The sequence below is a fragment of the Dryobates pubescens genome, chromosome 15, assembly GCF_014839835.1.
Source record: "Dryobates pubescens isolate bDryPub1 chromosome 15, bDryPub1.pri, whole genome shotgun sequence".
Lineage (NCBI taxonomy): Eukaryota > Metazoa > Chordata > Aves > Piciformes > Picidae > Dryobates > Dryobates pubescens.
Window position 1 is genome coordinate 13,059,171 of NC_071626.1, and position 23,990 is coordinate 13,083,160.

Here is a 23,990-nt window from a genome sequence, read left to right on the forward strand (position 1 = left end):
CTAACAGGCCTATTGGCTCTCAGAATGGTTTATCTTCCACATGCCAATGCAGACTAATGTATGTATCATCGTACCCCAAAAGAAAGCTGCTCTGGTCTGATTATATTGACCTAAGTTTACACTTTCAGTTAGGCAGGTATGACATGCTATAGAAACCAGGACTTTGATTAAAAGCAGTTTCATTGCTGTTTTTTTTTTTTTGTAGGCCACAAATCCTGTGAACTGAGGTCATTTCCAGATAAGGGATGTGGGAGGGGGAGTCAGAGGAAATGAAACTGGATATATAAGTGGGGGCACACAATAAGGGTGTTGTAGGTAAAGATGAACAGCTTGAATTTGACATGGCAAGTGACAGGAAATCAATGGAGTGCTAATGTGTGGGAGGAAAAGAATATGACTTTAGCAGAAACATTTCGGACAGATGTGAGGGAGAGAACAGAGGAACCATGGGGCCAGACAAGAGAAGCTTACAGTAACCAAAGCAAAAAACATCTGAGACACCGACAGCAACCTATTTTGGGCATTTCCTCTTTTCTCTCTCACAGATAAGTAAAAATTGAAAAGAGCTGTTAAGTTGCACATGAGTTCTAAACTTTTGACAGCTCCAGGAATAAATTTATGTTGTAGTGTGTTGTAATTGTGCTATGGATTTTCAAAGAGAGCACCATGCAAGGCCATGTCTCCCCCATTCCCTAATTTCATTCATCAACATCAGTATCAACTGGAACATCATCCAAGAGAGCAATATTCAGAATACTCTCCCCTTCATTTGATTACTAGAAACATCAGAAACCCCACTCTTCAGTCTCTTGGGAAGAATTTGCTCAGAGTGAGTCACACAATATATTTCACCAGCATTAACGCTATGCCTGTTTTTCTCTAACACTGAAAAAGCCTTCCATTAGCCTAGACTAATGACTGATGTTCCATGGAACCAGCATTTGGCAAGTTCCTTGCACAACACCACCTTCAGCACAGGCTGGGCTCTGGCAATGCGAGGCATGATTACCTGAAGGAGGAAACAAACACTTCTCCACCTCCTTTACGTGCTAAGAAAACCTCTTATAAAACTCTGGATCCAGAGCAGGATGCTTCAAGTCATGGTAGAATGTCTTCTTTTGAGAGTAGTCATGAAAGAGATTCCTTATTCACTGAAAATCTACAGAATGTTCTTCAAATCAGCATCTCTTATGCTGAAGGTGAATGTACTTTCCTTCTGTGGCAGTATGTGTTTCCATGGCTCACTTGGATTAATGTGCCACAATACCACACGTAAGGGTGTTACAGTTACTTGTGTAACACCTTCAGTGCTAGACAGAGAAGAAAACCATGGAAAGGTAGAGCTGGCAGGTGCATGGACCTTTGTTCCACAGGCAGAGGCACATCTCCCTGATATCACAGCCAGTTTTGCTTGTTCAGGGCTACCTTCCTTAAAAATCATCAATACTTTGTGCCCACAAACAGGGAAAATTGTTTGTCCTCTGTCACATATCTACAGCTGTCTCCTACCAAAACACGATGAGCACCATGATGTTCAATAACACAGATTCAGATTTCATCAGGTTGGAAGGAGCCATTAAATATCATCCTGTCCAAAACCCCCTGCAGTCAGCAGGAACACCTCCAACTAGATCAGGCTGCCCAGGGCTGCATCCAGTCTGATCTTGAATGTCTCCAGGGGCAGGGCCTTAACTATACCCCCGAGTACAGAACTTCCTTATGTGCAACCTAGAGCTAGCCTCCTCTACTTTAAAATCATTAACTCCCATCCTATCACTACAAGCCCTTCTAAACAGTCCTCCCCCAGCCTTCCTGTAGGTGCCCTTCAGGTATCTAAATGTAGCTATAAGGTCTCCCGGTATCCTTCTCTTCTTCAGACTGAATAGCCTAAATTCTCTCAGCCTATCTTCATAGGAGAGGCGCTCCAGCCCTCTGATCTTCTTTGAGGCCCTCTTCTGGACCCTCTCCAGCAGGTCCATGCCTCTTGTGTTGGGAGCCACAGAGCTGGATGCAGTATTCTAGGTCAGGTATTACCAGCACAGAGCAGAGTGGCAGAATCACCTCTTGACCTGCTGGCCACACTTTTGATGCAGGGCAGGATGTGATTTGCCTTCTGGGCCACAAGCATGCATTTTTGGCTCATTTCCAGCTTCTCATCCACCAGTACCCCCACCTCCTTTTCTGCAGGGCTGCTCTCAATTTCATCATCCCCAAGCCTGTATTAATATCAAGGATTACCCCAACCTAGGTGCAAGATCTTGCACTTTGCTTTATTGAACCTCAGGAGATTCTCCTCAGGCAACCACTCCAGCCTGTCCAGGTCACTCTGGATGGCATTCCATCCTTCAGTCTTATTTGCAAGCTTGCTGAGGGTTCACTCAATTCCACTGTCTATCATTTACGAAAACACTGAATAGCACGAATCCCAGGACAGACCTTCAAGTGACACCACTTGTCACGCAGTCTGGACATTGAGACCTTGACCATTACCCTTTGCATGCGATTGTCCAACCAATTTCTATCCACTGCCCCATCCACCCATCCTGACAGTAAGGATTCTGCCTGAGATCTGCTCTCAATACATGTGATGGGACATACAAGTGAGATGACCTTGTCACAAAAAAGCCATGTGGGAGAGAGGACTAAACTGTTCTGAGGCAGAGGACTAAAAGGTCATTTGAAGCTACGTGGCTTAACTCAAACTTAAAATCTGGTCTTTCCCCTGTTTGCCAAGAGGGAAGTTCTTGGCAATAAAAGAAGTCCAGAAAAACAAAGAAAATTGCTAAGTAACTAATGAACAAACTAACAAGCAAAATGACAGAAAAATGGTCACAAGGCCAAAAACATTGCAGCCTGTGATGAGAGCAGAGTTACATCTGAGGCCAAAGGGAGCTGAAAGTGGCTTGCACCACTATGTGTGACCTCCGTGCAGAGCACAAAAGGAAGTGGGGCAAATATACACTGCTTGGGCACTCCAAAGGGGAAAAAGGTGTCTTGGCTCGAGAGCACAAGACACTTCTTCATCCTGCAGTAGATACACACATGTACCAAGAGTGAAGGGAGCAATATGGTTTTTTTCCTCTAATAAGAGAAGACAGCATTGTCTCACTCTAAGTGTAAAACAGAATGCAACCTTAAGTACGGCCTCACAGTGGTTCCACCATAATTGCTAGTTCCCTGCTGTGTTCCCTATACAGCAGGTTTAGTACTGACATCTGGTACTAATTTAGGGTTCATCTGCTCTACAAAAACAAACATATTGTGGGGCCTCGTTACATCATGCTTGTCCCTCAACTTGGTTAAACCACGTTCCATCTTCTAAAGTAGATGTGACATAACTGTTTGCATTTTGGCCCTGAACCACACTACACATGTTGCAATGTTCATGAGCCTTAAGTGCCTTAAACTGCAATGCTGGGGATCTACTAGGAAGCAACAGCAATTCTAGCTCTTTAAAGAGAGTGTCATTAACCCCTTCCTCCTATTCCATGAAATTATTCCTTCTTATTAAGTATGCTGATCAGCATGATTCTTACATGAGGTAGCTTAATTTTGGCCACATTTTAAGCTGTGGTTATTTGATAGCAATTCAGAAAGTTTTATGGGAAGTTATTTTGGCTGCACATAAACACATTTGCCATTTATGTGTGAAAGGCTATTCACAGAATTCTCAGGCTACAGGGACATGGATATTAATATCTTAATCCATTTGTTCACAAAGCCAGATATACACATTCATTTGGTTTTAAACACAAAAGAAATGAGATTTGGGGTGCAAATTTGTATAGGAAGTACCTGATGTAACCCACCTGCCATAGCAAAAGGTTTATCCTAAATGTCCTTTTGAGTACCAAAAAATTAATTCAGATTTCATTCTGAGATATTTCAGTGTGTGCATCCCCACTTACTGCTCTGGGGACTGCATGCTGACAAAGCTGCTCCAGTTCCAGCTATTGCAGAAACTTCTCACGCTCTGCATGCGGCATTCTCTTTCACTTTTTTGCTCCAGCTACTGTTTCTCTTGCCAATAAAGATTATCATAACCTTCAAGAAAATCTGGCAGAAGGTCACAGTCATTTCAGGGAGAAGTAAACACAGTGAGAAAAGCATAAAATGGAATTACTAGAAGAGTGTAAGAACTCTTTGCCCATTATGTACAGGTCATGCTGTCAAGCAAAAATATATTGGTATTTAACTCAGTCAAAACTTACATAAACTCTGCTAGACATCTGAGAAGTTGCATGCGTCTGGAATTCAGGGCTGCATTGGACCTTAAAAATATTCACAATCTACAGTCTCTTACTCACCATGGATTGTTTTTCCATTACTTGGGGGGTAAGCAGCAGCAGCGATAATTTACAGATATTTGGAGTGTTTCTATTTGTAATTTCAAAAAATCAATATATACACCTTGCTATTCTCCACAGGGTCTCTCTCTCTGCCTCTTATGTAACTGGTGAAGAAGATTTTGATTTTTCCTCTAAGGAAAAATTGAAGGAAAATAAAAAAGAAAAGAAGTTGATCATATCAGTCCAGGACTTCTTCCAAAAAACCTGGAGGGAGTGAGGTTTCCATATGCCAGGGCCAAACTACAGATGCTTGGCCTAAAATGGGTTTTATTATTTTTATTTTGGATTTTGGAAAAACAAGCACACAAGTCTCCACAAAAACACACCAGTACATGTGTTCTCTCGATTACACTGGAAGAAACTGTAACAACTGAAAAAGGACAAAATGAGCAGGTTTGCTTTCTCTAAGCGGAGCTTTCAGAAATGGAAAAACCAAGCAGGCAGAAAACAAGTGTAATGAAGGGATTCTGACCCCACAAGAATGTCCAAGTTTTCCAAATGAACCAAACGATCTAATAAAGGATATTACCTTCCCTATAAATTTTCCCTCACAGAAAACAAAGGCATAATGATTTCAAAATGCTTCCACATTCAACTAGGAGCAGAACCAGGCTACAAAGCAGCCAGGGTGGCAAACAGGCTGAGACCAAAGGTGGAGTTTAAGTGGTATATCATCATGAGAGGAAAAAGCTGACTGTAGGGCTCAGTAAAGTCCTCCTGTTTGGATCTTTTCTGAACAATTACAGGAATGTATCATTGCTTTTCACGCTTACCACCTGAGGCATATGATCTTCATCTGGTGTTTGAACTTTGCTGACAGTACTTGACACAGGATGGGACTGACTTAAATGAGGAATAAAAGCTAACTGACACAGACGCTGTGAAGCATAAATAGAGGAGTTTGCAGCAAAGTTTCCATCAGAATTTGCAGAGTAGTGTTTATAAGCTTTGCTGTATACATGTGGTTTTGCTATAGCAACAGAGATGAATAGTCATCATTTTCTATGACCAACACCAAATCTAGTATTATCTGTATCCTGCATTGTGAAAAGAAATTATTTAACCTCTACATGAGGTTCAGTCTGGTAGCCAAAGTGGGGAAGAAGTCCATGATACTGATGTTCAGATACTGTGCCTTTATGAGTTTCCTCAGTGGATCATCTAGGTCAGTATCACAGCAGATCTTCCAGTCTTCCAATGACAACTAGGTCAAATGAGAAAATACAGAGATTGGTCTGTTCTCACTGCAATTTTAAGAGTCTCCAGAGACTATTGTCCCAGCTGGAAGTATCAAATAACTGTAGAAAATACATCAGAAAAGTGTAGCTTGTAAGAACTAATCAATTAGTTCACAGTGGTGATGTTCATCTCAAACCAGTATACTCAGAGGTGCTCCAGAAGTGTCTTGGACATGTGCCTGAGATGTGTTTCACAGTACATCACAGGCAGGAGGATAACTTCTATCCAACAGGAAAAAAAGCTTTGAAGTTAGGAAGATTTCAGGTGATTTTTTCCGCCACTAACAACATTCATCAATGATGGAACTGAAAAAAAGAAAGAAAAAAGCTAACCCATCTGATACTTAAGAAATTATAAGGTGATTTTCAAGTGAGATTAAAAAGCAGGCAAAAAATAATGTAGCTCAATAGTAGGGGGGGTGGGGGGTGGTAAGTGAAATAAGGAAAGGTCTTGGTTAAATAAGATAGCAAGGTAACCTCTAAAGAAATAAAATATTATGTGGGTTTTATGACCTTCATCTCAGCAAAATATGTACCAGTCTTCTATTACAGATTAAGTAAGCAGGAAGAGTTAATCTACTCAAAGTACATGAAAGGAGAGAATCATGATGATAGAATAAGACATACATATCCAAGCTCATGAGAAAACTGAAAGCAACATTTTTTGACACACAGGTAAGTACGCTGGGAGGAATTGTGAATACTATTGTCTGGAACTTGGGTAGTCACTAAGAGTAGTTGAAAGTGGTTACACAGAAAAAGAATTGTGTGATTAGTACTAGAGAAACTTGTTGGGGTATGTCCTGTGGGTTTTGCAGGACTGCATTTCATGTCCAATGTGTCGCATTAGTGGAAAACCAGGTTAGATGGCAGCAATGTTTTGCATCCAATATCCTGTTACAAGATTAGAAAGTCATAAATGACTAAGTGAACTCACCAAAGTTTGTGCCTAAAGAATTAGCTGGTTAAACAAAATCAGCTAGGAGATACCTATAACTGAATTCCACATTTCACACACACACAAAAACATAGGACAAGCTTCCCCTCAAAAAAAATTCTGGTTATTAAGAGCAGAAAGGAAAACTTTGTTACCATAAGTGTCTTTCATCCTGCAGATCATTTTCTCAGTCCACACAGCCAGTAATACAACTTCAGAAATTTCTAAAAATAATGGATTTCTTTTTTCCTTAGCACAGAAATCCTGCATGGGATATCAAGTAACTCAGTAATGCCTAATGTCCATCATCAATTACTTACCATAATGGACCTCATTATGATAAATAAGGAACAGTTAATGGCTTTTATAAAAATTGAAAAATTGCCTAATGAAATGAGGTTTGATTTATTTAATGCAAACAGGATATGTCACCAACCTGAAAAACCTTTTATTGGGTCTTTTAAAACCTGCAGCTTTTGAAACTTAGAGGAACGACTGAGATTAGCTGGGAGCATGCATTTTACTGAAGAAGTGCTAGAACAAGCAGGAAATTTTTGGGCATGTCTTGCTGGATGCCCAAGAAGCCAAGACTTATCAGGTTAAAAAAAAAAGATCATCAAATGCTTGAACCAAGCAGACATCTCTCTTGTTGAAAGCAAAGCTAGAAATTGTGTATTTACACCCTTATGCATACACAAACATGTAGTACATAGAATAGAATAAACCAGGTTGGAAGAGACCTTCAAGATCATCGCATCCAACCCATCAACCAATCCAACCCATCTAATCAACTAAACCATGGCACCAAGCACCCCATCAAGTCTCCTCCTGACCACCTCTAATGATGGTGACTCCACCACCTCCCCAGGCAGCCAGTTCCAATGGGCAACCACTCTCTCTGGGTAGAGCTTCTTCCTAACATCCAGCCTAAACCTCCCCTGGCGCAGCCTGAGACTGTGTCCTCTTGTTCTGGTGCTGGTTGCCTGGGAGAAGAGACCAACCTCTGCCAGTCTACAACCTCCCTTCAGGTAGTTGTACGCAGCAATAAGGTCACCCCTGAGTCTCCTCTTCTCCAGGCTAAGCAATCCCAGCTCCCTCAGTCTCTCCTCATAGGGCTTGTGCTCCAAACCCCTCACCAACTTTGTTGCCCTTCTCTGGACACGCTCCAGCAAGTCAACATCCTTCCTAAACTGAGGGGCCCAGAACTGGACACAGTACTCAAGGTGTAGCCTAACCAGTGCTGAGTACAGGGGGAGAATCATCTCCCTGCTCCTGCTGGCCACACTGTTCCTGATGCAGGCCAGGATTCCATTGGCCTTCTTGGCCTCCTGGGCACACTGCTGGCTCATGTTCAGTCTACTATCAACCAGTACCCTCAGGTCCCTTTCTTTCTGGCCACTCTCCAGCCACTCTGACTCCAGCCTGTAGCACTGCATGGGGTTGCTGTGGCCAATGTGCAGAACCCAGCACTTGGATGTGTGATATCTCATGCCGTTGGATTCTGCCCATCTGTCCAGCCTGTTGAGGTCCCTCTGCAAAGCCTCTCTACCCTCTAACAGACCAACACCTGCCCCTAGCTTGGTGTTTATATATATGTCTATAGGTACCCATGTGTGCATGTATATACATGGAAAGAGTATTAAGCAACGAAATGAGAATGATTATAAACTACAAATAAATAATGAAGCCAGTAAGCCAAATGAATGAATGAGTTGTTATAAATCAACAAATTCTAAATAGTAAGACATTTAAAAACCATTCCAGAAACTATAAACTCAGTGAATTAATTATGTTAGTAGCTGGATGTGGAAATCAAGATGGTGAAGCGTAATCGAGGAAAAACAGAAATGTTCACTCTGAATTGCAGTGGCATTTGGAGTGAATCAAGTTATGAACCCACTTCTTAATGCATTACTGCTAGATCACAAAATCAACCATGAGTAACAAAGAAGGATGTTAAGTAGTCTTTGTGACAATTAAACATTTACAGAACCACTGAGTCAAGATATCTTGGGTTCAAGAGTCTTCAGCTAATTTACTAACCTCTAAATTACTAATATAATGTTCTGAAAACATTGAAAAGTGCTAGAAAAATTCCAGAAGCCTGGAAAATCATCACTAGAGAGAATCTCGTGGTAAATCTTTATCATCATGAACAAAAAAAGGTGAAGTTTACTATGGCAAAATACTGACTATATTAAAGGCCAACTAAGACATGAAATATGAATAGAGGACAGCTGAACAGTAGTACTAAAGAAATTAATAACTTGACCTCAGAAGACAAAATCAAATGAAAAATAAAACAACCCAGAAAGTGTGATGAAGACATGCAAAATAATCATATAAGCTTTACAACAGTGCTGATGACGATAGCTTCACTAAAACAGAATTCCAAAGTATCTTAGTATTATATAGCAGTCAGTTAGCTTGAATTTGGAAAAAGAACTGAGCATCTTTCAGAAACAAATGGTGATTCCAATAATTATGCAATACAAACATAGATATTTAATCCAACAGGCTGTCCTGTTTCTTTCTACTATTGCATTTTGTAACATTTAAAGATAAATATCAATAATCTAGGCAATGTCCTCCTGAAATGGAAGTTTAAAACAAATGGTAAATCAGATCAAGCAACAGCCCTGGGGACAGGCAAATCTGTACAAATATTCATTGAAATTCTAGTGTGGCATTTGAAGCAAGTGCTCCACTCACCCCCTGCTTCCCAGGTATGGGTTCAGATCGTGCAGCCAAGCAAGAAAACTCTGGTCCAGGTAACTGCCCACCAATGCACAACTGCTGATGAGGAGACTGAATTGTTGTAAATTCTTCCAGATTTTCGAAGCCACACATACAGTAACACAGTGCTCTTGTACTGTTGACATCTAACACTCTGAAGCACTTCATATGTGATATAAAATGGCAAAATATTTCTTTGCCTTTACATGGCTGTTGTACCTGAGCTCTCAAGAGTCTGAAGCTGCACTTCATCTATCCAGCTTTTCTCCTCCCTCAACATCCCCCCCCCCTTTTTTTTAACCTGACATTGTTATTTTTCATTTCTGTGCTCAGTCTTTCCTTCCCACCACATTTTCAAAAGCTGCTTTCCCTAATGGCAAAGGCCAGCCATTTAAGGTGTCATATTGAAGGTGTCACCGAAGCATCCAAGAACATGACACCTGCACTGCAAAAGGACCAGAAGTTTCTCCAGCAGCAGGAATACCCAGTAGAAGTGTCATGGCTAAATGTACTGACATGAGATCTCCATCAGAGTTATTCATTTTCAGTACTCAGGAACATCCCCCAGACATCCAAATCAACCCAGGTGAGCAAGGGATGTTAACAGGCTTCACAGCAGGACATTTGCTGTGGCCTTTCTAGTCCTCCCAATAATCATGGGTGTGTAAGAACTTCTATACTGGCATTTTGGGGATACTTTTAGTCCCTAGTGAGCCATGTTACCTTACTAAGGAATTTCTGAATGGTGGGCATACTGACTTTCCCCACTTCATTTTCTGGTTGTTTTGTTTGTGTGTGTTTGTTTTCTCTATTCACTCACTCACCCAAAAAAATATCTCCCTCCCTCTTCATCTCCTGACAAGTTATGGGTCATGTTGGCTCTCTCAGGGAATAAATATTTGTTTTTGTTTGAGCACTTCTGCTGACCCATTTCTGTTGAGCTGCAGGTGTTCCTCCCACTCAGATTTTTGGCTGTTGCTTAAAGCTACAAGCCTGGTCCATGGGTTGTTGGACAGTGCTCCCTCTCTGACTTTGCAAGGGAATAGGCATGCAGAGAGCTTGGCTGTTGAATACATTGTAAGTGGGAGGATGGAGGTAGTTGCTGGGACTGAAGAGGTCCAGCTGTGAGGACCTTTTAGGCAGGGTATGCAAACCATGGGGTGTTAATGGCCCATCATTAGGCTGGAAGGGCGTAGCAGCGCTAGGAATAGGTGCTTCAGCCAAAAGCAGAGGACTGATTAATCTTTTCACTTGAAATCCTGAAAAAAGAGCAGAACAGAAGGAGAGAAGACCTTGTTTCAATAGGGGCAAAAGGTTTCCTTTTTGAGGGTACTTCCCCCCACAGCGAGTAACCCCGCGGTTCTTTCTATAAAGTCTCATACAAGCTCAAAACCAATACCAGCTTTATCCCATTTACCTGCCTTCACACCCACTTTTCCCTTTCCATGTGCCAGTGAAACGCAGTGCAAATAAAACCTCCCCCATGGTTTCTTGCTTTCTTGTTTAAAAAGCACCACCTGATGTGCTGCAGCTTTTCAACTCCTCAGGGGAGGCCTTACTGCCCTCTACAACTACCGAAAGGGAGGTTGTAGCCAGGTGGGGGGTGGTGGTCTCTTCTCCCAGGCAACCAGCACTAGAACAAGAGGACACAGTCTCAAGCTGAACCAGGGCAGGTTTAGGCTGGATGTTAGAAAAATTCTTAAACAGAAAGAGTGACTGGCCTTTGGAAGGGGCTGCCCAGGAAGGCGGTGGAGTCACCATCACTGGGAGTGTTTAAAAAGGGACTGGATGGGGCACTTAGTGCCATGGTTTAGTTGATTAGATGGTGTTGAGTGATAAATTCGATTCAATCTCTAAGGTATTTTTCAACCTGGTTAATTCTGTAACTGCATCTTCATCTCACTTGCATCTCAAGGCATAGACCTAAGGACCATGGAGCTGTGGAGCTTCATAAAGCAATTTCTGACCCCAAAAGATTGAAAGATAAACCAAGAGATGGAGGAGAGATATTGGAGGAGCCATCAAGCATCTCCCTACCTAACCGGGGGGCCACCAGGCCCCCCGGCCTTTGTTGTCACCACCACCATCACCCAGTGTGCACCATGGGCACTCACCAGTGATGAGAGGAGGATCCTCCAGCCCAGATGGGCTCAGCTTAGGGCTTCTGCCTTTCCTGGGGGGGATTAAAATGTGGAGTGGGTGGGGAGGGCAAAGTGGCCACACCTGGGGTGGGAGGAGACTCCAACAGAGCCCAGGTCCCTCTGCAGAGCTCTCCTATCCTCTAACAGACCAACACCTGCCTCCAGCTTGGTGTCATCTGCAAAAACTAATGTATTCTACACATTCATGGTATTTTTTTCAAATTAAAAAAAAAAAGACATCATACTTTCAGGTTTTTGAGGCAGAATTCATTGCTGAAGAATTTGCCAAGATGTTCTGCAGATTTTTGCTGGTGCTGCATTTTTAGATTTTTCAACGGTTTAGTGGAAAATCAATTATAAATTATGTGAGGTACCTCCAAAATTTTCCACAGAAATGGGAAAGCATCCATTCGTTTTCTGTAAAACAAACTGGCAAACTTCCTGGCAAATGTCTTCCAATTTTTCACCTCGATTTTTTAACTAGACTCCATGATATTCCTGTTTCATTTGGGCTTTAGGACATCTTTTTACAAGACAGTTTTGTTTGTTTTTGTTCATGTGATGTTTTCCTATTTCACTTAGGTGGTAATTTTACTGAAGTAATGCCTATGAAATCTGTTAACTCCAGTCCTTCTGAAATTCAGTTAGCCCTTGCAGTGAACACCTTATGGAGATTTTTGATATCTGGGCAACAGAGGTTGTTTGAATATTTGTTTGAAAGGGATTAAAAAAAAAGGGGGGCGGGGGGGGATGTGTGTGTGTAAATTAAACTTCATGTGTTTTTTTTCTTGGTTTTGTGGGTTTTTATTAATTACAATGTGGTAGAGGCCAGTAAGTTTGGAAGAGGCAGATAAGAACTTTGTCAAGTTGCTAGAGAAGTAGAAAAAAAAATATTTGGATATACAGAATGCATTTACTTTGTCAGATTGCTAGAGATGTAGAAAAAATATTTGGAAACATGGAATGCATTTATGTACTTTGTCTGCCTGAAGAAATTCTATCAATTCCTGCAATGTACATATCCTATTAACATTCATAGAATATGATCAGATAAGTAAAAATCCATTTTAATTGGATTTTATTGGAATCCATATTGGAATTGGAGAATTGGAATCCATATACCCAAAACAGAGAACCATTTGCAAACGCAAACCAATACCTCATATGCAGAGCTCTTGTGTTGAAGAAATTGAGGTCTGTGGTTCTTTTAGCTTAGACCCACCTCTGATTACATTGATGCAGTAATTTTAGAGCAAAAGAAATTCCACTCAGGAAGGAATCACAACACGGATTTACACTAAGTATATTTATTGTATGAATGCTTCCTTGTATGGAGATATTCCAGAGGTATCTCCAGCAACTTTATCTTCAGTCTGGTAACCACACCACCACTATTGCTAGTATGCCTAGCATCAGTTGTTTTGAGAAAATAAAACAGTTTCTCAAAATTAAAATTAAAAGAAAAGGAGGAAGCCACCTGAAGATCTGCAGGAAAAGATAGCTTTGAATCAGGTTTCAGAGAAAGGAGAGGATAACTCAACTGATTACTTCCTGCTTAAAATGAAGTTTATATTCTGGTTATGTGCAACAAAAACCAAACTAAACCAAACCAACACAAAAGTTATTATTAAAAAGCCCTGCTCTTTTCACAGAAAAGAGAACTTAAAACACAAAACATCAGAAAATGAGAGGCCTTTCTCCCCCTCTCTGACACAGTTTCAGATGTTGCATGTCTGTACCCATTCCTTGTCTAGTGTAAACACTGAGCTTTTCTTTGCCATTTTCAAAGCTCATTGTTGTTTGAATGCTCACACTTTGTGTGACTTCATTTTCAGTAACATTCCTCAAACATATGTATCTTCATTCTGCTCTGAAGAGAACAAAAGTTGTGGATCTATCTTTCTTCAGGAAAAAAGAAATCAGAGAAAGAGGAAACTCATACTAACTCAAGGCAGAATGAAAACAACCCTTCTTTGCCTAGATATCTCAAAATGATCCTATGCCTTAAAGTTCCTTCTCCAGATCATCTTTCATATTCCACCTTTGCAATTCTTCCATGATGCTAAATCCCTGTCATAAAGGATTCAGTTTATCCAAGTACAGCCTGCTAAAAACTTATCTAATCCAAACTACTTACTTTTGCTGTCTACATAAAGTTAAGGTACACAGTCAGACATGTTCTGAGACAGATTTATTCCAGTCCAGAATGGAGCTCTCAGATGGCAGAGTCTGGATGCGAAGATTTGGAATAAAGGCCAAGACAAAGGTTATGCCTGGGTTATGGGACTGAGTAAACAGATTAGCATTATTCATACTGATTAGAAGTAAGGTAAAAGGGATTAGGAGGGAAAAGATTTAGAGTCTTCATTTATCCATATCAGATTTGAGGTAACATCTGGAAATTGGTAGGAAGATTTTAAAGGGACAGCAATTAAAGTCAGTAAAGTGAAGCACATTTTAAAATGTCTAGCCAGAATGAGACCTTAATGCTCTGGCACTATTTTTCCAATTCACTGGTTATACTCATATGAAAAGTCTCATAATAATTGTAATCACCATCCAAAGCACAACTATCACAACTCAGCTTTCTCTTCCAGTTCATTTCAGTTGATGTCCAATGCACAGCCATTTTCAAGACCTGGAAAATAAGCTCATGTGGCTTTCAGAAAAAAAATAATGTTTTGGTCCTCTGCTAGGCAACAATGCATATATAGTTTCTCTTAATGTTTTTATTTCATCATTGTAACTTGTCTCTTGTATCCTACCATTGAAACTGTTTCAATAATCTGGAAAAGGTCAACCACAAAGCAAAATTTCAGAGAATTAAGCACAGTTCAGTTACATTATTCGATAAAAAATGTGGGGCACATTGAGAAGACCTGGCCTTCCATTTATGTTACACTGATGATTGCTGCTTGGTTTTCCAGTGTATAGAACAATATTCACAGGCAGACTTAAAAAAAGACAAATTCTAGCACATCCCCAAATGATCCACTCAAGATGTCCATCACCACATAAGAGATCCTATCAATGGTTGCATGTAATAGAAACAAAATCTAATTATACTCTTCTGCAAAAACAAACAAACAACCAGGAGAGATGCTTCCAAGTACTACTTTTCCACTATTTGCATTTTCTTTTAAATCTTTCATGGGTTAGCTACTAAGATCAAGCTGAAGACAGTTTTGTTCTGAATTAGGTATCAAAGTCAGAAGTGGTTTCCAGGCTAGATCTGTCTCCTGTTCCTACTGCCTCCTCATCCATGTGAGGAAAGACCCAATCCTCACTTTCCTATAGCCCCTCTTCTGGCACCGATGAATATTGTTTTGACAGCAATTATGCTAAACTCTGGTTCATAAATTTTATCTTGTGAATGATGCAGATGCTTTTATGCTCATAACTGAAAAATGAATGATGAAGAGAGGAAGAATAGTAGGTGAATCCTTTAATAAGGCAAACTAATTGTCTTTAATCAGCTTCAATTAAGCACAATAGAACACTTCTAGCTGTGTTCTATATGTCTGCATTTCTAGCTACAAGAACTGTTATTTTAACATAGTCAGATACAATGTGAATTAGCCTTCTCCATATAAAGGGCTCAGTAAATCCATGAAAAGCAGGATTTAGTCATTAGATTTCATTGTTTCTTGACTTTCCAAATAGGTTACTCAAACAACACAGCCTACTTTACATCAGAAAAAAATAACAACATTCTAAATCTGAGATGGAAATTATGTAGGGATGTTATTTTAACAATAATATAATTGAATTTTGTAGTAATTTGCAAAAATAATTTAGCTCATCAACACTGAGATGAACAAGTTTCAGTTCTTACTGAAACTCTTGAAAGAATGGCTGTGGTTAAAAGTACCAATATACTATTAAAATATTGCCTATATTACTTATTTCAAGAGGAACAAATGTAACTTATATGTAAAAATCTCTCTCATATATGATAGATATTGGAAAAAAATAAATCTAGATTTATATAGATATACTCTCTAAGGCAAACTTTGTTTGCTTTACTCATCACAAAGCAAAAAACATGATAAAAGTTCCAGTTCCACATAATGGCAATTGTATGAAGCAATCTGGGTTCGTCACCAAAGTTAAAAAGAAATAAATTCCATAAGGACAAAGAAAAATATTGTTCTATAGGATATATCCATCAATCAATAGTGAAGAATCTCCTTAGTTTCCAACGTCTTACTTTAGAAGCTATGCATATTATTTGCCTTATCCTCATAAAGATAGAAATGAATTTTTTTAAATTCAGTAAGATGTGTGAATTTCCTAAAAAAAAAAAAAAAAACCAAACTTGTATCATGTACAGGAAAGGTTTGAGGGAAAAGTAGAATCTCTCTGAGCTGAAACTGGGCTGCAGCTGGTTGCTCCAAACTGTTTGTGGTTAAAAGTGTTTTGAAAGCACAGTGTTATTACACTATGAGTAAGTCAGGGGTTTTTCTTTTATTTTTTGTTTTTCCTCTCAAGTGTAATTTTTTACTAGGAATTGTCACCTTGAGCAAATCTTACGTTAACCCAAACGCCAGATGTTAATTTTCCTAAATCATTCTTATGTGGCTGCCTTTCCTGAAGTATCATGGAAGCCATAAACCCAGGGATACCAAGCACCCAAAAGCTCCAGTTATCCTCCAGATACTGGGTGGCCTTTAGAAACAAGTTATAGGGCAATGCTGCTGGCATAGAGAAAGGAGCCCTGAAAGGTCCTAGCATAGAGAACATCCATTGACTCATCTGGTATTTCCATACATGAAAGCTTGGAAAACTGCTTTCTGTTCTCAGATCTTAGGAGGTGCTGGGACTTCATTCAGTCTTATTATGTATTCTCTTTTCTCCACCTCACAGCTACACTTAATGTGCTTTAGAACCTCTTTCTTTGCATGTGTTTATGTGTGGTTATATGCGTGTGCCTGCATACACACACACATATTCCTCCATATTGTATTTTTAGGCAGCAAACATAAACTCCTTTTGCTACTCAGAGTCCATCCCAAAAGAATGGAAACAAGATGCATGCATATACTGTAATAGCACTGTCAGTAATAAAAAGATATTCTGTGTCCTGGAGAAACAGCAAGACAACTACCTTACTATTACTCACCTGCCACAGTGTTACCACTGTCATTTTGGAGTGGTTTTCCAACTTCAAAAATCTTGGCAGATGTCACCTTACTTGGGGCAGCAAAACCACATGAGTAGAACGCTGAAGTTTAACACAGCTTGCACCAGTTACTAGGAAGATATTTTCTCAGTCTGGGATTGCCAGAGCCACTTGCACTCTTCTGCTAAAGCACCAAAAAAGAACAAAGGTGGAAGAAGTAAGTCTGGTAACATGGTTCACTATGAGAGCTTTCTATGTGTTTGGAATTCCCCTGTATTAAATGAAACAGTTTGACCTCTTTTCTTTGTCAGAGAAGTGCAGGGAAGTGATAAAAGGAGTAAGTATGGGGACCTCAGAACAGGTGAGAAACACTGGTGTACAATAAGAGGCTGAAAAAACCAGCACTTGATTTGTCGAATGCTTATTATCATGTTTCACAGTGCTGATTTTCAAGAGCAAAAAGGATTTTTTTTCTCCTTCATCTTAGAGATGTTCTTCAAAGTGAAAACTACACCAAACAACAAAGAAGGGGTTTATACAGGTTTATTTTATTGGAGAAAAAAAAGCTTAAGACAGCTGCAAAAATAAAGCTTTCTTAAGTGTTCCTTAATTAAATTAGACAGTATTGAACTGTCTTGGAACTGTGTAAAAGGGATTTCTCCTGCAAATAGAGCTCTTCCACAGTGTCCTGAGCAACAAGTTTTAGCTAGTGGCTGGCAGAGGGGTCCATGTCTTTTGAGAACAGGCCTGACAATCACAGGTCCTAAGGTATCTTAATCATAGAATCAATAAGGTTGGAAGAGACCTCAAAGATCATCAAGTCCAACCTGTCACCCAACACCTCATGACTACTAAACCATGGCACCAAGTGCCATGTCCAATCCCCTCTTGAACACCTCCAGGGATGGTGACTCCACCACCTCCCTGGGCAGTGCATTCCAATGGTTAACAGCTCTCTCTGTGAAGAATTTTCTCCTCACCTTGAGCCTAAACTTCCCCTGGTGCATCTTGAGACTGTGTCCTCTTGTTCTGATGCTGATTGCCTGGGAGAAGAGACCAACCCCCTCCTGGCTACAGCCACCTTTCAGGTAGTTGTAGACAGCAATAAGGTCTCCCCTGAGCTTCCTCTTCTCCAGGCTAAACAATCCCAGCTCCTTCAGCCTCTCCTTGCAGGGCTTGTGCTCAAGGCCTCTCACCAGCCTCGTTGCTCTTCTCTAATCTTCTTTGAAATGCTGACTCCCACCTTTATGCAGAGATAATGAACCAAGTAATTTGAAAAAAAATAAAATAATGGTTGCCTTTCCAAAAATAAGTTAATGTTTATTGACTTTCTGGAGGTACAACAAAAGCTTTTGAGTTACAAAAGTCACTTAGCGAAGTTTCTTTGGTCAGAGAGCAGATTGGCTGTTCAAGATTTTTTTCCGATCTCTCTGTCTCTGCAATACTTCCTTTTATCCAGTTTTGTCTTGGGTCTGCATGAATGCTGCATGAATGCTACATGAATGTGAATGTTGCAGTTCATTCAGTGGTAAAGGAAGATTACAGCATTCCTGTCCACTCCCCTTTCCCCTTTTCCTTATCTCAAGTGTCTGTGGTGCTGAACTGCAAACAGATCATTGAAACAAACAAAACAAGGCCACCAGACACCAGTGCACCGGATAGCACAACAGAGTATGAAGTTCCATACTTTTTTAGTGCAATTCTTGTGCAAGTTGGCATGGAAAAAAGGTACCAAAAAGTAGCAGCAAAAAAGGGCCTATTTGCAGCCATATCAGTTCGCTGAGTTGACTTACTAAATAGTCTCTCCTTAATGCCTGTAAAGAGGAGGTGGCAGGACAGGAACATATAGACAGAAGGCAGGGAAAAGAAAGATAGTTGTTTCAGTGACAGCTCTCACCCATGTGGCATCAAAGTGACTGTAAAATCATCCCCTGAAAGGAAAACTGTGTATGGCATAATGGTAGGTGAAGCTTGGGTTTAGAGCTTCCTGTTCTCTGATTGTGTAGGGACACAAGTAGTACCCATGGACTCTTCCAGGTCTAATCTTCCTTCTCCAACTGTCCTTCCCTTGGTTACCTCACTCATTTTCTCACACAAATGTCTCCATTCCTTTAGTTTTCATGAAACTGGGTTCTACCCATACAGGAGAAAATTCAGCATCCTCCTCCTCAAGGAGGAAGTGTGTGGGTTCAATACATATTTTGGTTTTCATGCAATCAGTCCTATACAGGATTGGTGCAGCAAGAAAAGGAAATAATCTTTTTTTCAAAATTAAAAGCCTCAAGTATATATGTGGGAGGAAGAGCATCCTGCTGGAAGTGGTTTGACTTCCAGCAATAGAGTTCAGGTCTGCAACCTGAGCAGTCATTAGGAGGCAAGTCTTCAACACAGGATTTGTGTCAACATTCACATACAAACATGAGCTTATTTTGCCATGTGATGTAACATTACTCAGACAACTAAGGCCTATGGTTTGAATATGAAGACACATTAGACACTACTTACAGGTAGAAATATACAGGCTTTTGCAAACATGAAAGCCACCTGCAGCGTTAAAATATTGAAACACAGAACAGAGCAGCTATAGAATCTGCTAATGAAAACCAAATTAAAAGCAAGAAAATAATTTATGGTATAAAAACTCACCTCTGCTTTTTGTTAAACCCCAGGGCTTTTTGTATGAATAAAAAAGGAGACAAAGTACAAAGAGATTTCTGTTGATTTGTTCACCTTTAACATTCAGAAGGACAGATAATCTACAAGTTGGATGTGGTACTGACATAAGAGGTACCATTCTAATTAATATGGAACACTGAACTTTTGTTGAAGAACAAGAGCAGTGAGTGCAAAATGGTGACTTTCTGTTTAAAATATTTGGAATACAGGCTCACACTACGACCTGCTTCCAGTTTCCAGTGGTATTAGGGATGAAGCCAGTATAAATCCAGTTGTCACAAAAGAACAAGTTATAGTATATATTAAACCACAAAAAATACTTTCAAATAACATTAAGGGTATGACTTAAGCCCACAAAAGCTAGGAAATTCAGAGTGAGGGCTGCAACTCTGTCCTTATTTCACCCCATTTTGTTTAGGTACTAGAGCAGATATGAGGAGAGCTACGTGAAACATGATGGGTTTGGTTTATGAAAGTTAGCACAAAATCTGGCATTTATCTGTGCTGGGTAGAGTTTATCAGTCAATCTAGAGCATTCTTATAGGCTGGTGAATAAACCAGATCTCTGAAACAAATGTTAATAATAGATTGCATGTCTCCCCTTACCTGATTAACTATGTGATCCATGTCCCTGGACTTCAGGTAGATAATTTCCTTTGGAAATTTTTTTTCTGGGAGTCATATGATTAGTGGGCCAACCTGTGTCACTGTACAAGTGAGCAAGCAGGTGATCACAGTGATTGATATATGAGTATGCTGGAGATAGCAGCCAAAACACAAGCAGTGAAGCATGCATTAAATCCCTAATAGAGAATTTTGTTCGTTCATGAAAGACACAATGAAAAGGACACTTAAGAAGTAACAACAAGTGAAGGGATGAGTGCAAGAAGCAACTAAAAGGAGAAAATTAGCTACAGGAGTTAGTTGAAAGACATTTCTCTCTGGTACCCAAGAAGAATGAGTTGAGTCAGTTTGAGTTGAAGCTGTGAGGAAAGAGAAACAGAAAATTACATGCAAATGTTTTATTTAGCTCTACCTATATCTTATGTTTGAGAAAGTGAAAAGTGGCTACTTTCTGGAACACTCAAAGCTTTTTTGTGATTGCTGTCATGAGCTGAAAAATATTCAGAATTTCCACTTAGGTTTGACCACTCTCTGAATACTTCTAGTAAATATTAGGACTAATTCTTGCATCCCTGTAAATACTCCATACTTCATTAGTTTGTCTATGAGAGATGTTACATTCTGAGGCATATTTACATGAAAAAAGAACCAAAACACATCTTTGTTGATCTGAGGGCATCTACATGAGAGTGTTCATACTGGTTCTGTCAGTCCATCCACTGAATTTCACAGGAACACATTAGTAACTTCATCATAGCAGAATCATATGGTGACTGATCATAGAATCACAGAATCACCAGGGCTGGAAGAGACCTCAAAGATCATCAGGTCCAACCTGTCACCACAGACCCCATGACTAAACCATGGCACCAAGTGCCATGTCCAATCCCCTCTTGGACACCTCCAGGGATGGTGACTCCACCACCTCCCTGGGCAGCCACAGTCCATTCAGGCATTGATTCACGCCTTCATAAAATTCAAACCAGGAATTGCTTTAAGGTTTCCCAGACATCTGAGAGAGCTGGATTGAGTCTTGAATTTGGATTTGAAATCAATTTCACAACTTGCTGAGTTTTAAGGGATTCTCTGTTTCTTGATGTGAGCTTCATTGCTTTTCATAAAATACCCTGTGGTTCTGGGCTTCTTTGCATGAGGATCTGAATAATAGCTCCATATTTCTTGGACTGAAAATTGTATTTAAATGTCAATGTATAGCAAAGAGGTTTAATAAAGTTATGATCTACATGAGATATGCTTTTGCAAATCCCTTTATGTTACTGTGAGATTTTGGTGATCACTCTCAGTTAAAAGTACATTTTTAAGGTTTGATTTCCTTACACCTTGAAGAAAATGAATTCTTCTAAACACTCATTTATAAAAATAGCATAAATGAAATGACAGCTTCCGTTTAGATGTCCTGTCATCTGTTCTCAGAGTAATGATGATGAAAGTACAAAGCTGTTGTCATTCTCCTATTCACATTTAAAGCATGGAATCCACTCTTCCAATGAAGTCTAGTCTCATTCAGCTTTCACAGCTAGACTGAACAGTTGCAAATTACTTTTATTTTATTAATATATGACTGACTGGCTAAGAGGACAGCAGTATTTCAGCTACCAAGACTGAAAAAAAAAAAAGCTTCTGTAATTCAACCATGTGCTCAAACACTCCTGTGGGATGACCTTTTGTTTGCTTTGAGCAGAAACCATCCTCCCATGCTGTAATTTTTGCTCTGCCGTGATTCCGTTGTGAATCCTCAGCCTGACCATTCTGAACACAATTTGTAGAAGGTGTTTCCTCCAGCATTTGGAGGAAACCACAATCACTAATCTTACTGTAAAAACAGACTTTTGTGTAATTCTTTATGGAGTAATTTTTGCATTCAGCAAAATTAATTTAAATAAACTGCATTCCAGCTCACACTTACCTGCTGAATACAGAATCAGAGAATCACAGAATGCCAGATTGGGAGTGGATCCAAATGTCAACTGGCCCAAACTTTCTAGGTGACAGTGTAGTTTAAACGAGATGGTCCAGTACCCTTGACCAAGCAAGCTACTTTGTCATAGAAGGTGACCAGGTTAGTCAAACATGATATGCCCCTGAAAAGGTTTTAACTTTTAGTATCAATAGTTCACCAGAAAAAGATTAACAGGAATTAATTTACAGTAGCTTGTTCTGAACCATTAAAAAGCACAGTCATTTGACTCAGGACAATGTTCATATCTGCCACTTGTAAACTCATTACAAACCCTAGTAAAAATGCTGTTCCTTGAAAGGGCTACAAATATTCCGAACAAGCCATGACCCACTTTTCAGCATAGTTGTGCCAAACTATTTTTGTGTTTAAATAAAAATAACAAAAATGCACATTTTTGCATAGTTTCAGGACAAAATTGAGGGGGCAGAAGGAGAAGAACTGTGGGCTGAGATGGGTTTCACTTTACAGTTTTGACACAACCAAAACTCAAAGCAGAATGAACATGGTGAGTGCATAGAACCACAGGAACCAAAACCAAAGAAAAGGCTGGAATGGAATGTTATTACAGCTTTTATATCTATCAGGGTAGCTTGGCACTGTCTGGCTCCTACTGCAACAGTATTTGAATAATGCATTTTGTAGTGATTTCTCACATGTGATTCTTACCAGTGAGGCCATTACTGAAATAGTCTGTGTCATACTGAAATAGTCTGTGTCATTCTGATGCTCACACATTAAAAAAAAAACTATTAAAAAAATGTTTGTAGGTCTCAAGAAAGCAGGAAAGACTTAGGATGACAACAGAACTTCAGTTTATTTATCCACGAGAAACTAACTAGGTGACCTGATAATAGTTTATTATTGATTAAATGAGAAGGCTTTCCATAGTAGTTTTGTAGGGGGTTTGATTAAAAGAAGAGAAATACCCAGAACTAACAGCTAGAAATTGAAGCTTGACCAATTGAGAATAAAGATAAGGTGCATCTGTTATGGTGAAATTATTCATTACTTTAATTCATTGGACAAATAAAAGAAATATCTTAAGCTGTTTTTCCTAAATCCATCAAAAGGGGTTTAAGGGTAAAGTTATTAAGATAAGGTTTAGAATAAGATTATAATGACCTCAGTCACAATGCAATGGGAAAAGTTCCATGAATGTCAACATATGAGACCAACAGATGACAATGCAAGTTTAGATTTTCTGTTTACCTGAGATTTCTAAGGACCTTTTTAAAATTATTATTTATGTATTTACTTCTATTCTGGACTAAATGCCTCTAATGTTATTTCAAGTTTTTCTGATGAGTTGAGAATATATAGTATGAATGTGAGGACTTCTGAGAATCTTACCCTTACTGTCACAAAAGCTGACATTTGACAAGGAGGTGGCTGTTTTTCTCCTTTACATTCTTCTAATAATAAGTTCCTTAAGCAATAGAATGCTAATAATAGTTCTCCCATAAGGTACTTTTTCTTTGTGAACAAAGTAACAGTGCATGCAGCCAGATTAGAAGCCTTGGGAAACAGTCTTTAAAACTGTATTTCTAACAGCACTATTCCTTTCTTGCAGAAGTATTCCTGATCAGATTGTTTACTGTTATAAAGAGACGCAGAGGGAGAAACCCCTGCTTTATCCGTCAGTGAAATGCAACCATCCTGTACTGCAGCACAACAAAATTTCCCAGGGGCTTGCTCATGCAGAATTACCGAGCTAGTTAGCTGAATTAACAAGAGCAATCATCTCCCAAGAATATGCAAGTCATTTCCAACTAGACTTTGGGGGTTTACTGAAAAAGAATCAAGAATTTTACTCTTGCTTTCCTGGCATGCAGCAGTAGCAACTCAAAAACAAGCCCTTGAGAGGTATTCTGCATCACTGGCAACTGAGAATATTAAATCAATCTGAATCTAGAATAAATAAGCTCTTAGGGCTGTTAGTGATCCTTTTTAGGCTCAGCTACTCAAGATTAAGGTGGCTTTGAATTTTGCACAGAGACTAACTAAGCTAACAGAGGTTAACATGGGACAATGAATCAAATTATGGTGTCAGTTGAACGAAAGTTCCTTTCAAAGTAGTGGGAGTTCTGCTCAGTTGAAAGATTAAGAATTTGGCCCGGTAATAGAGGGCTCTAGTCTAATGAAGTTATTCAGTTTTAGCCCTCTTCCTCATCAGGGTGTGCCAAGAG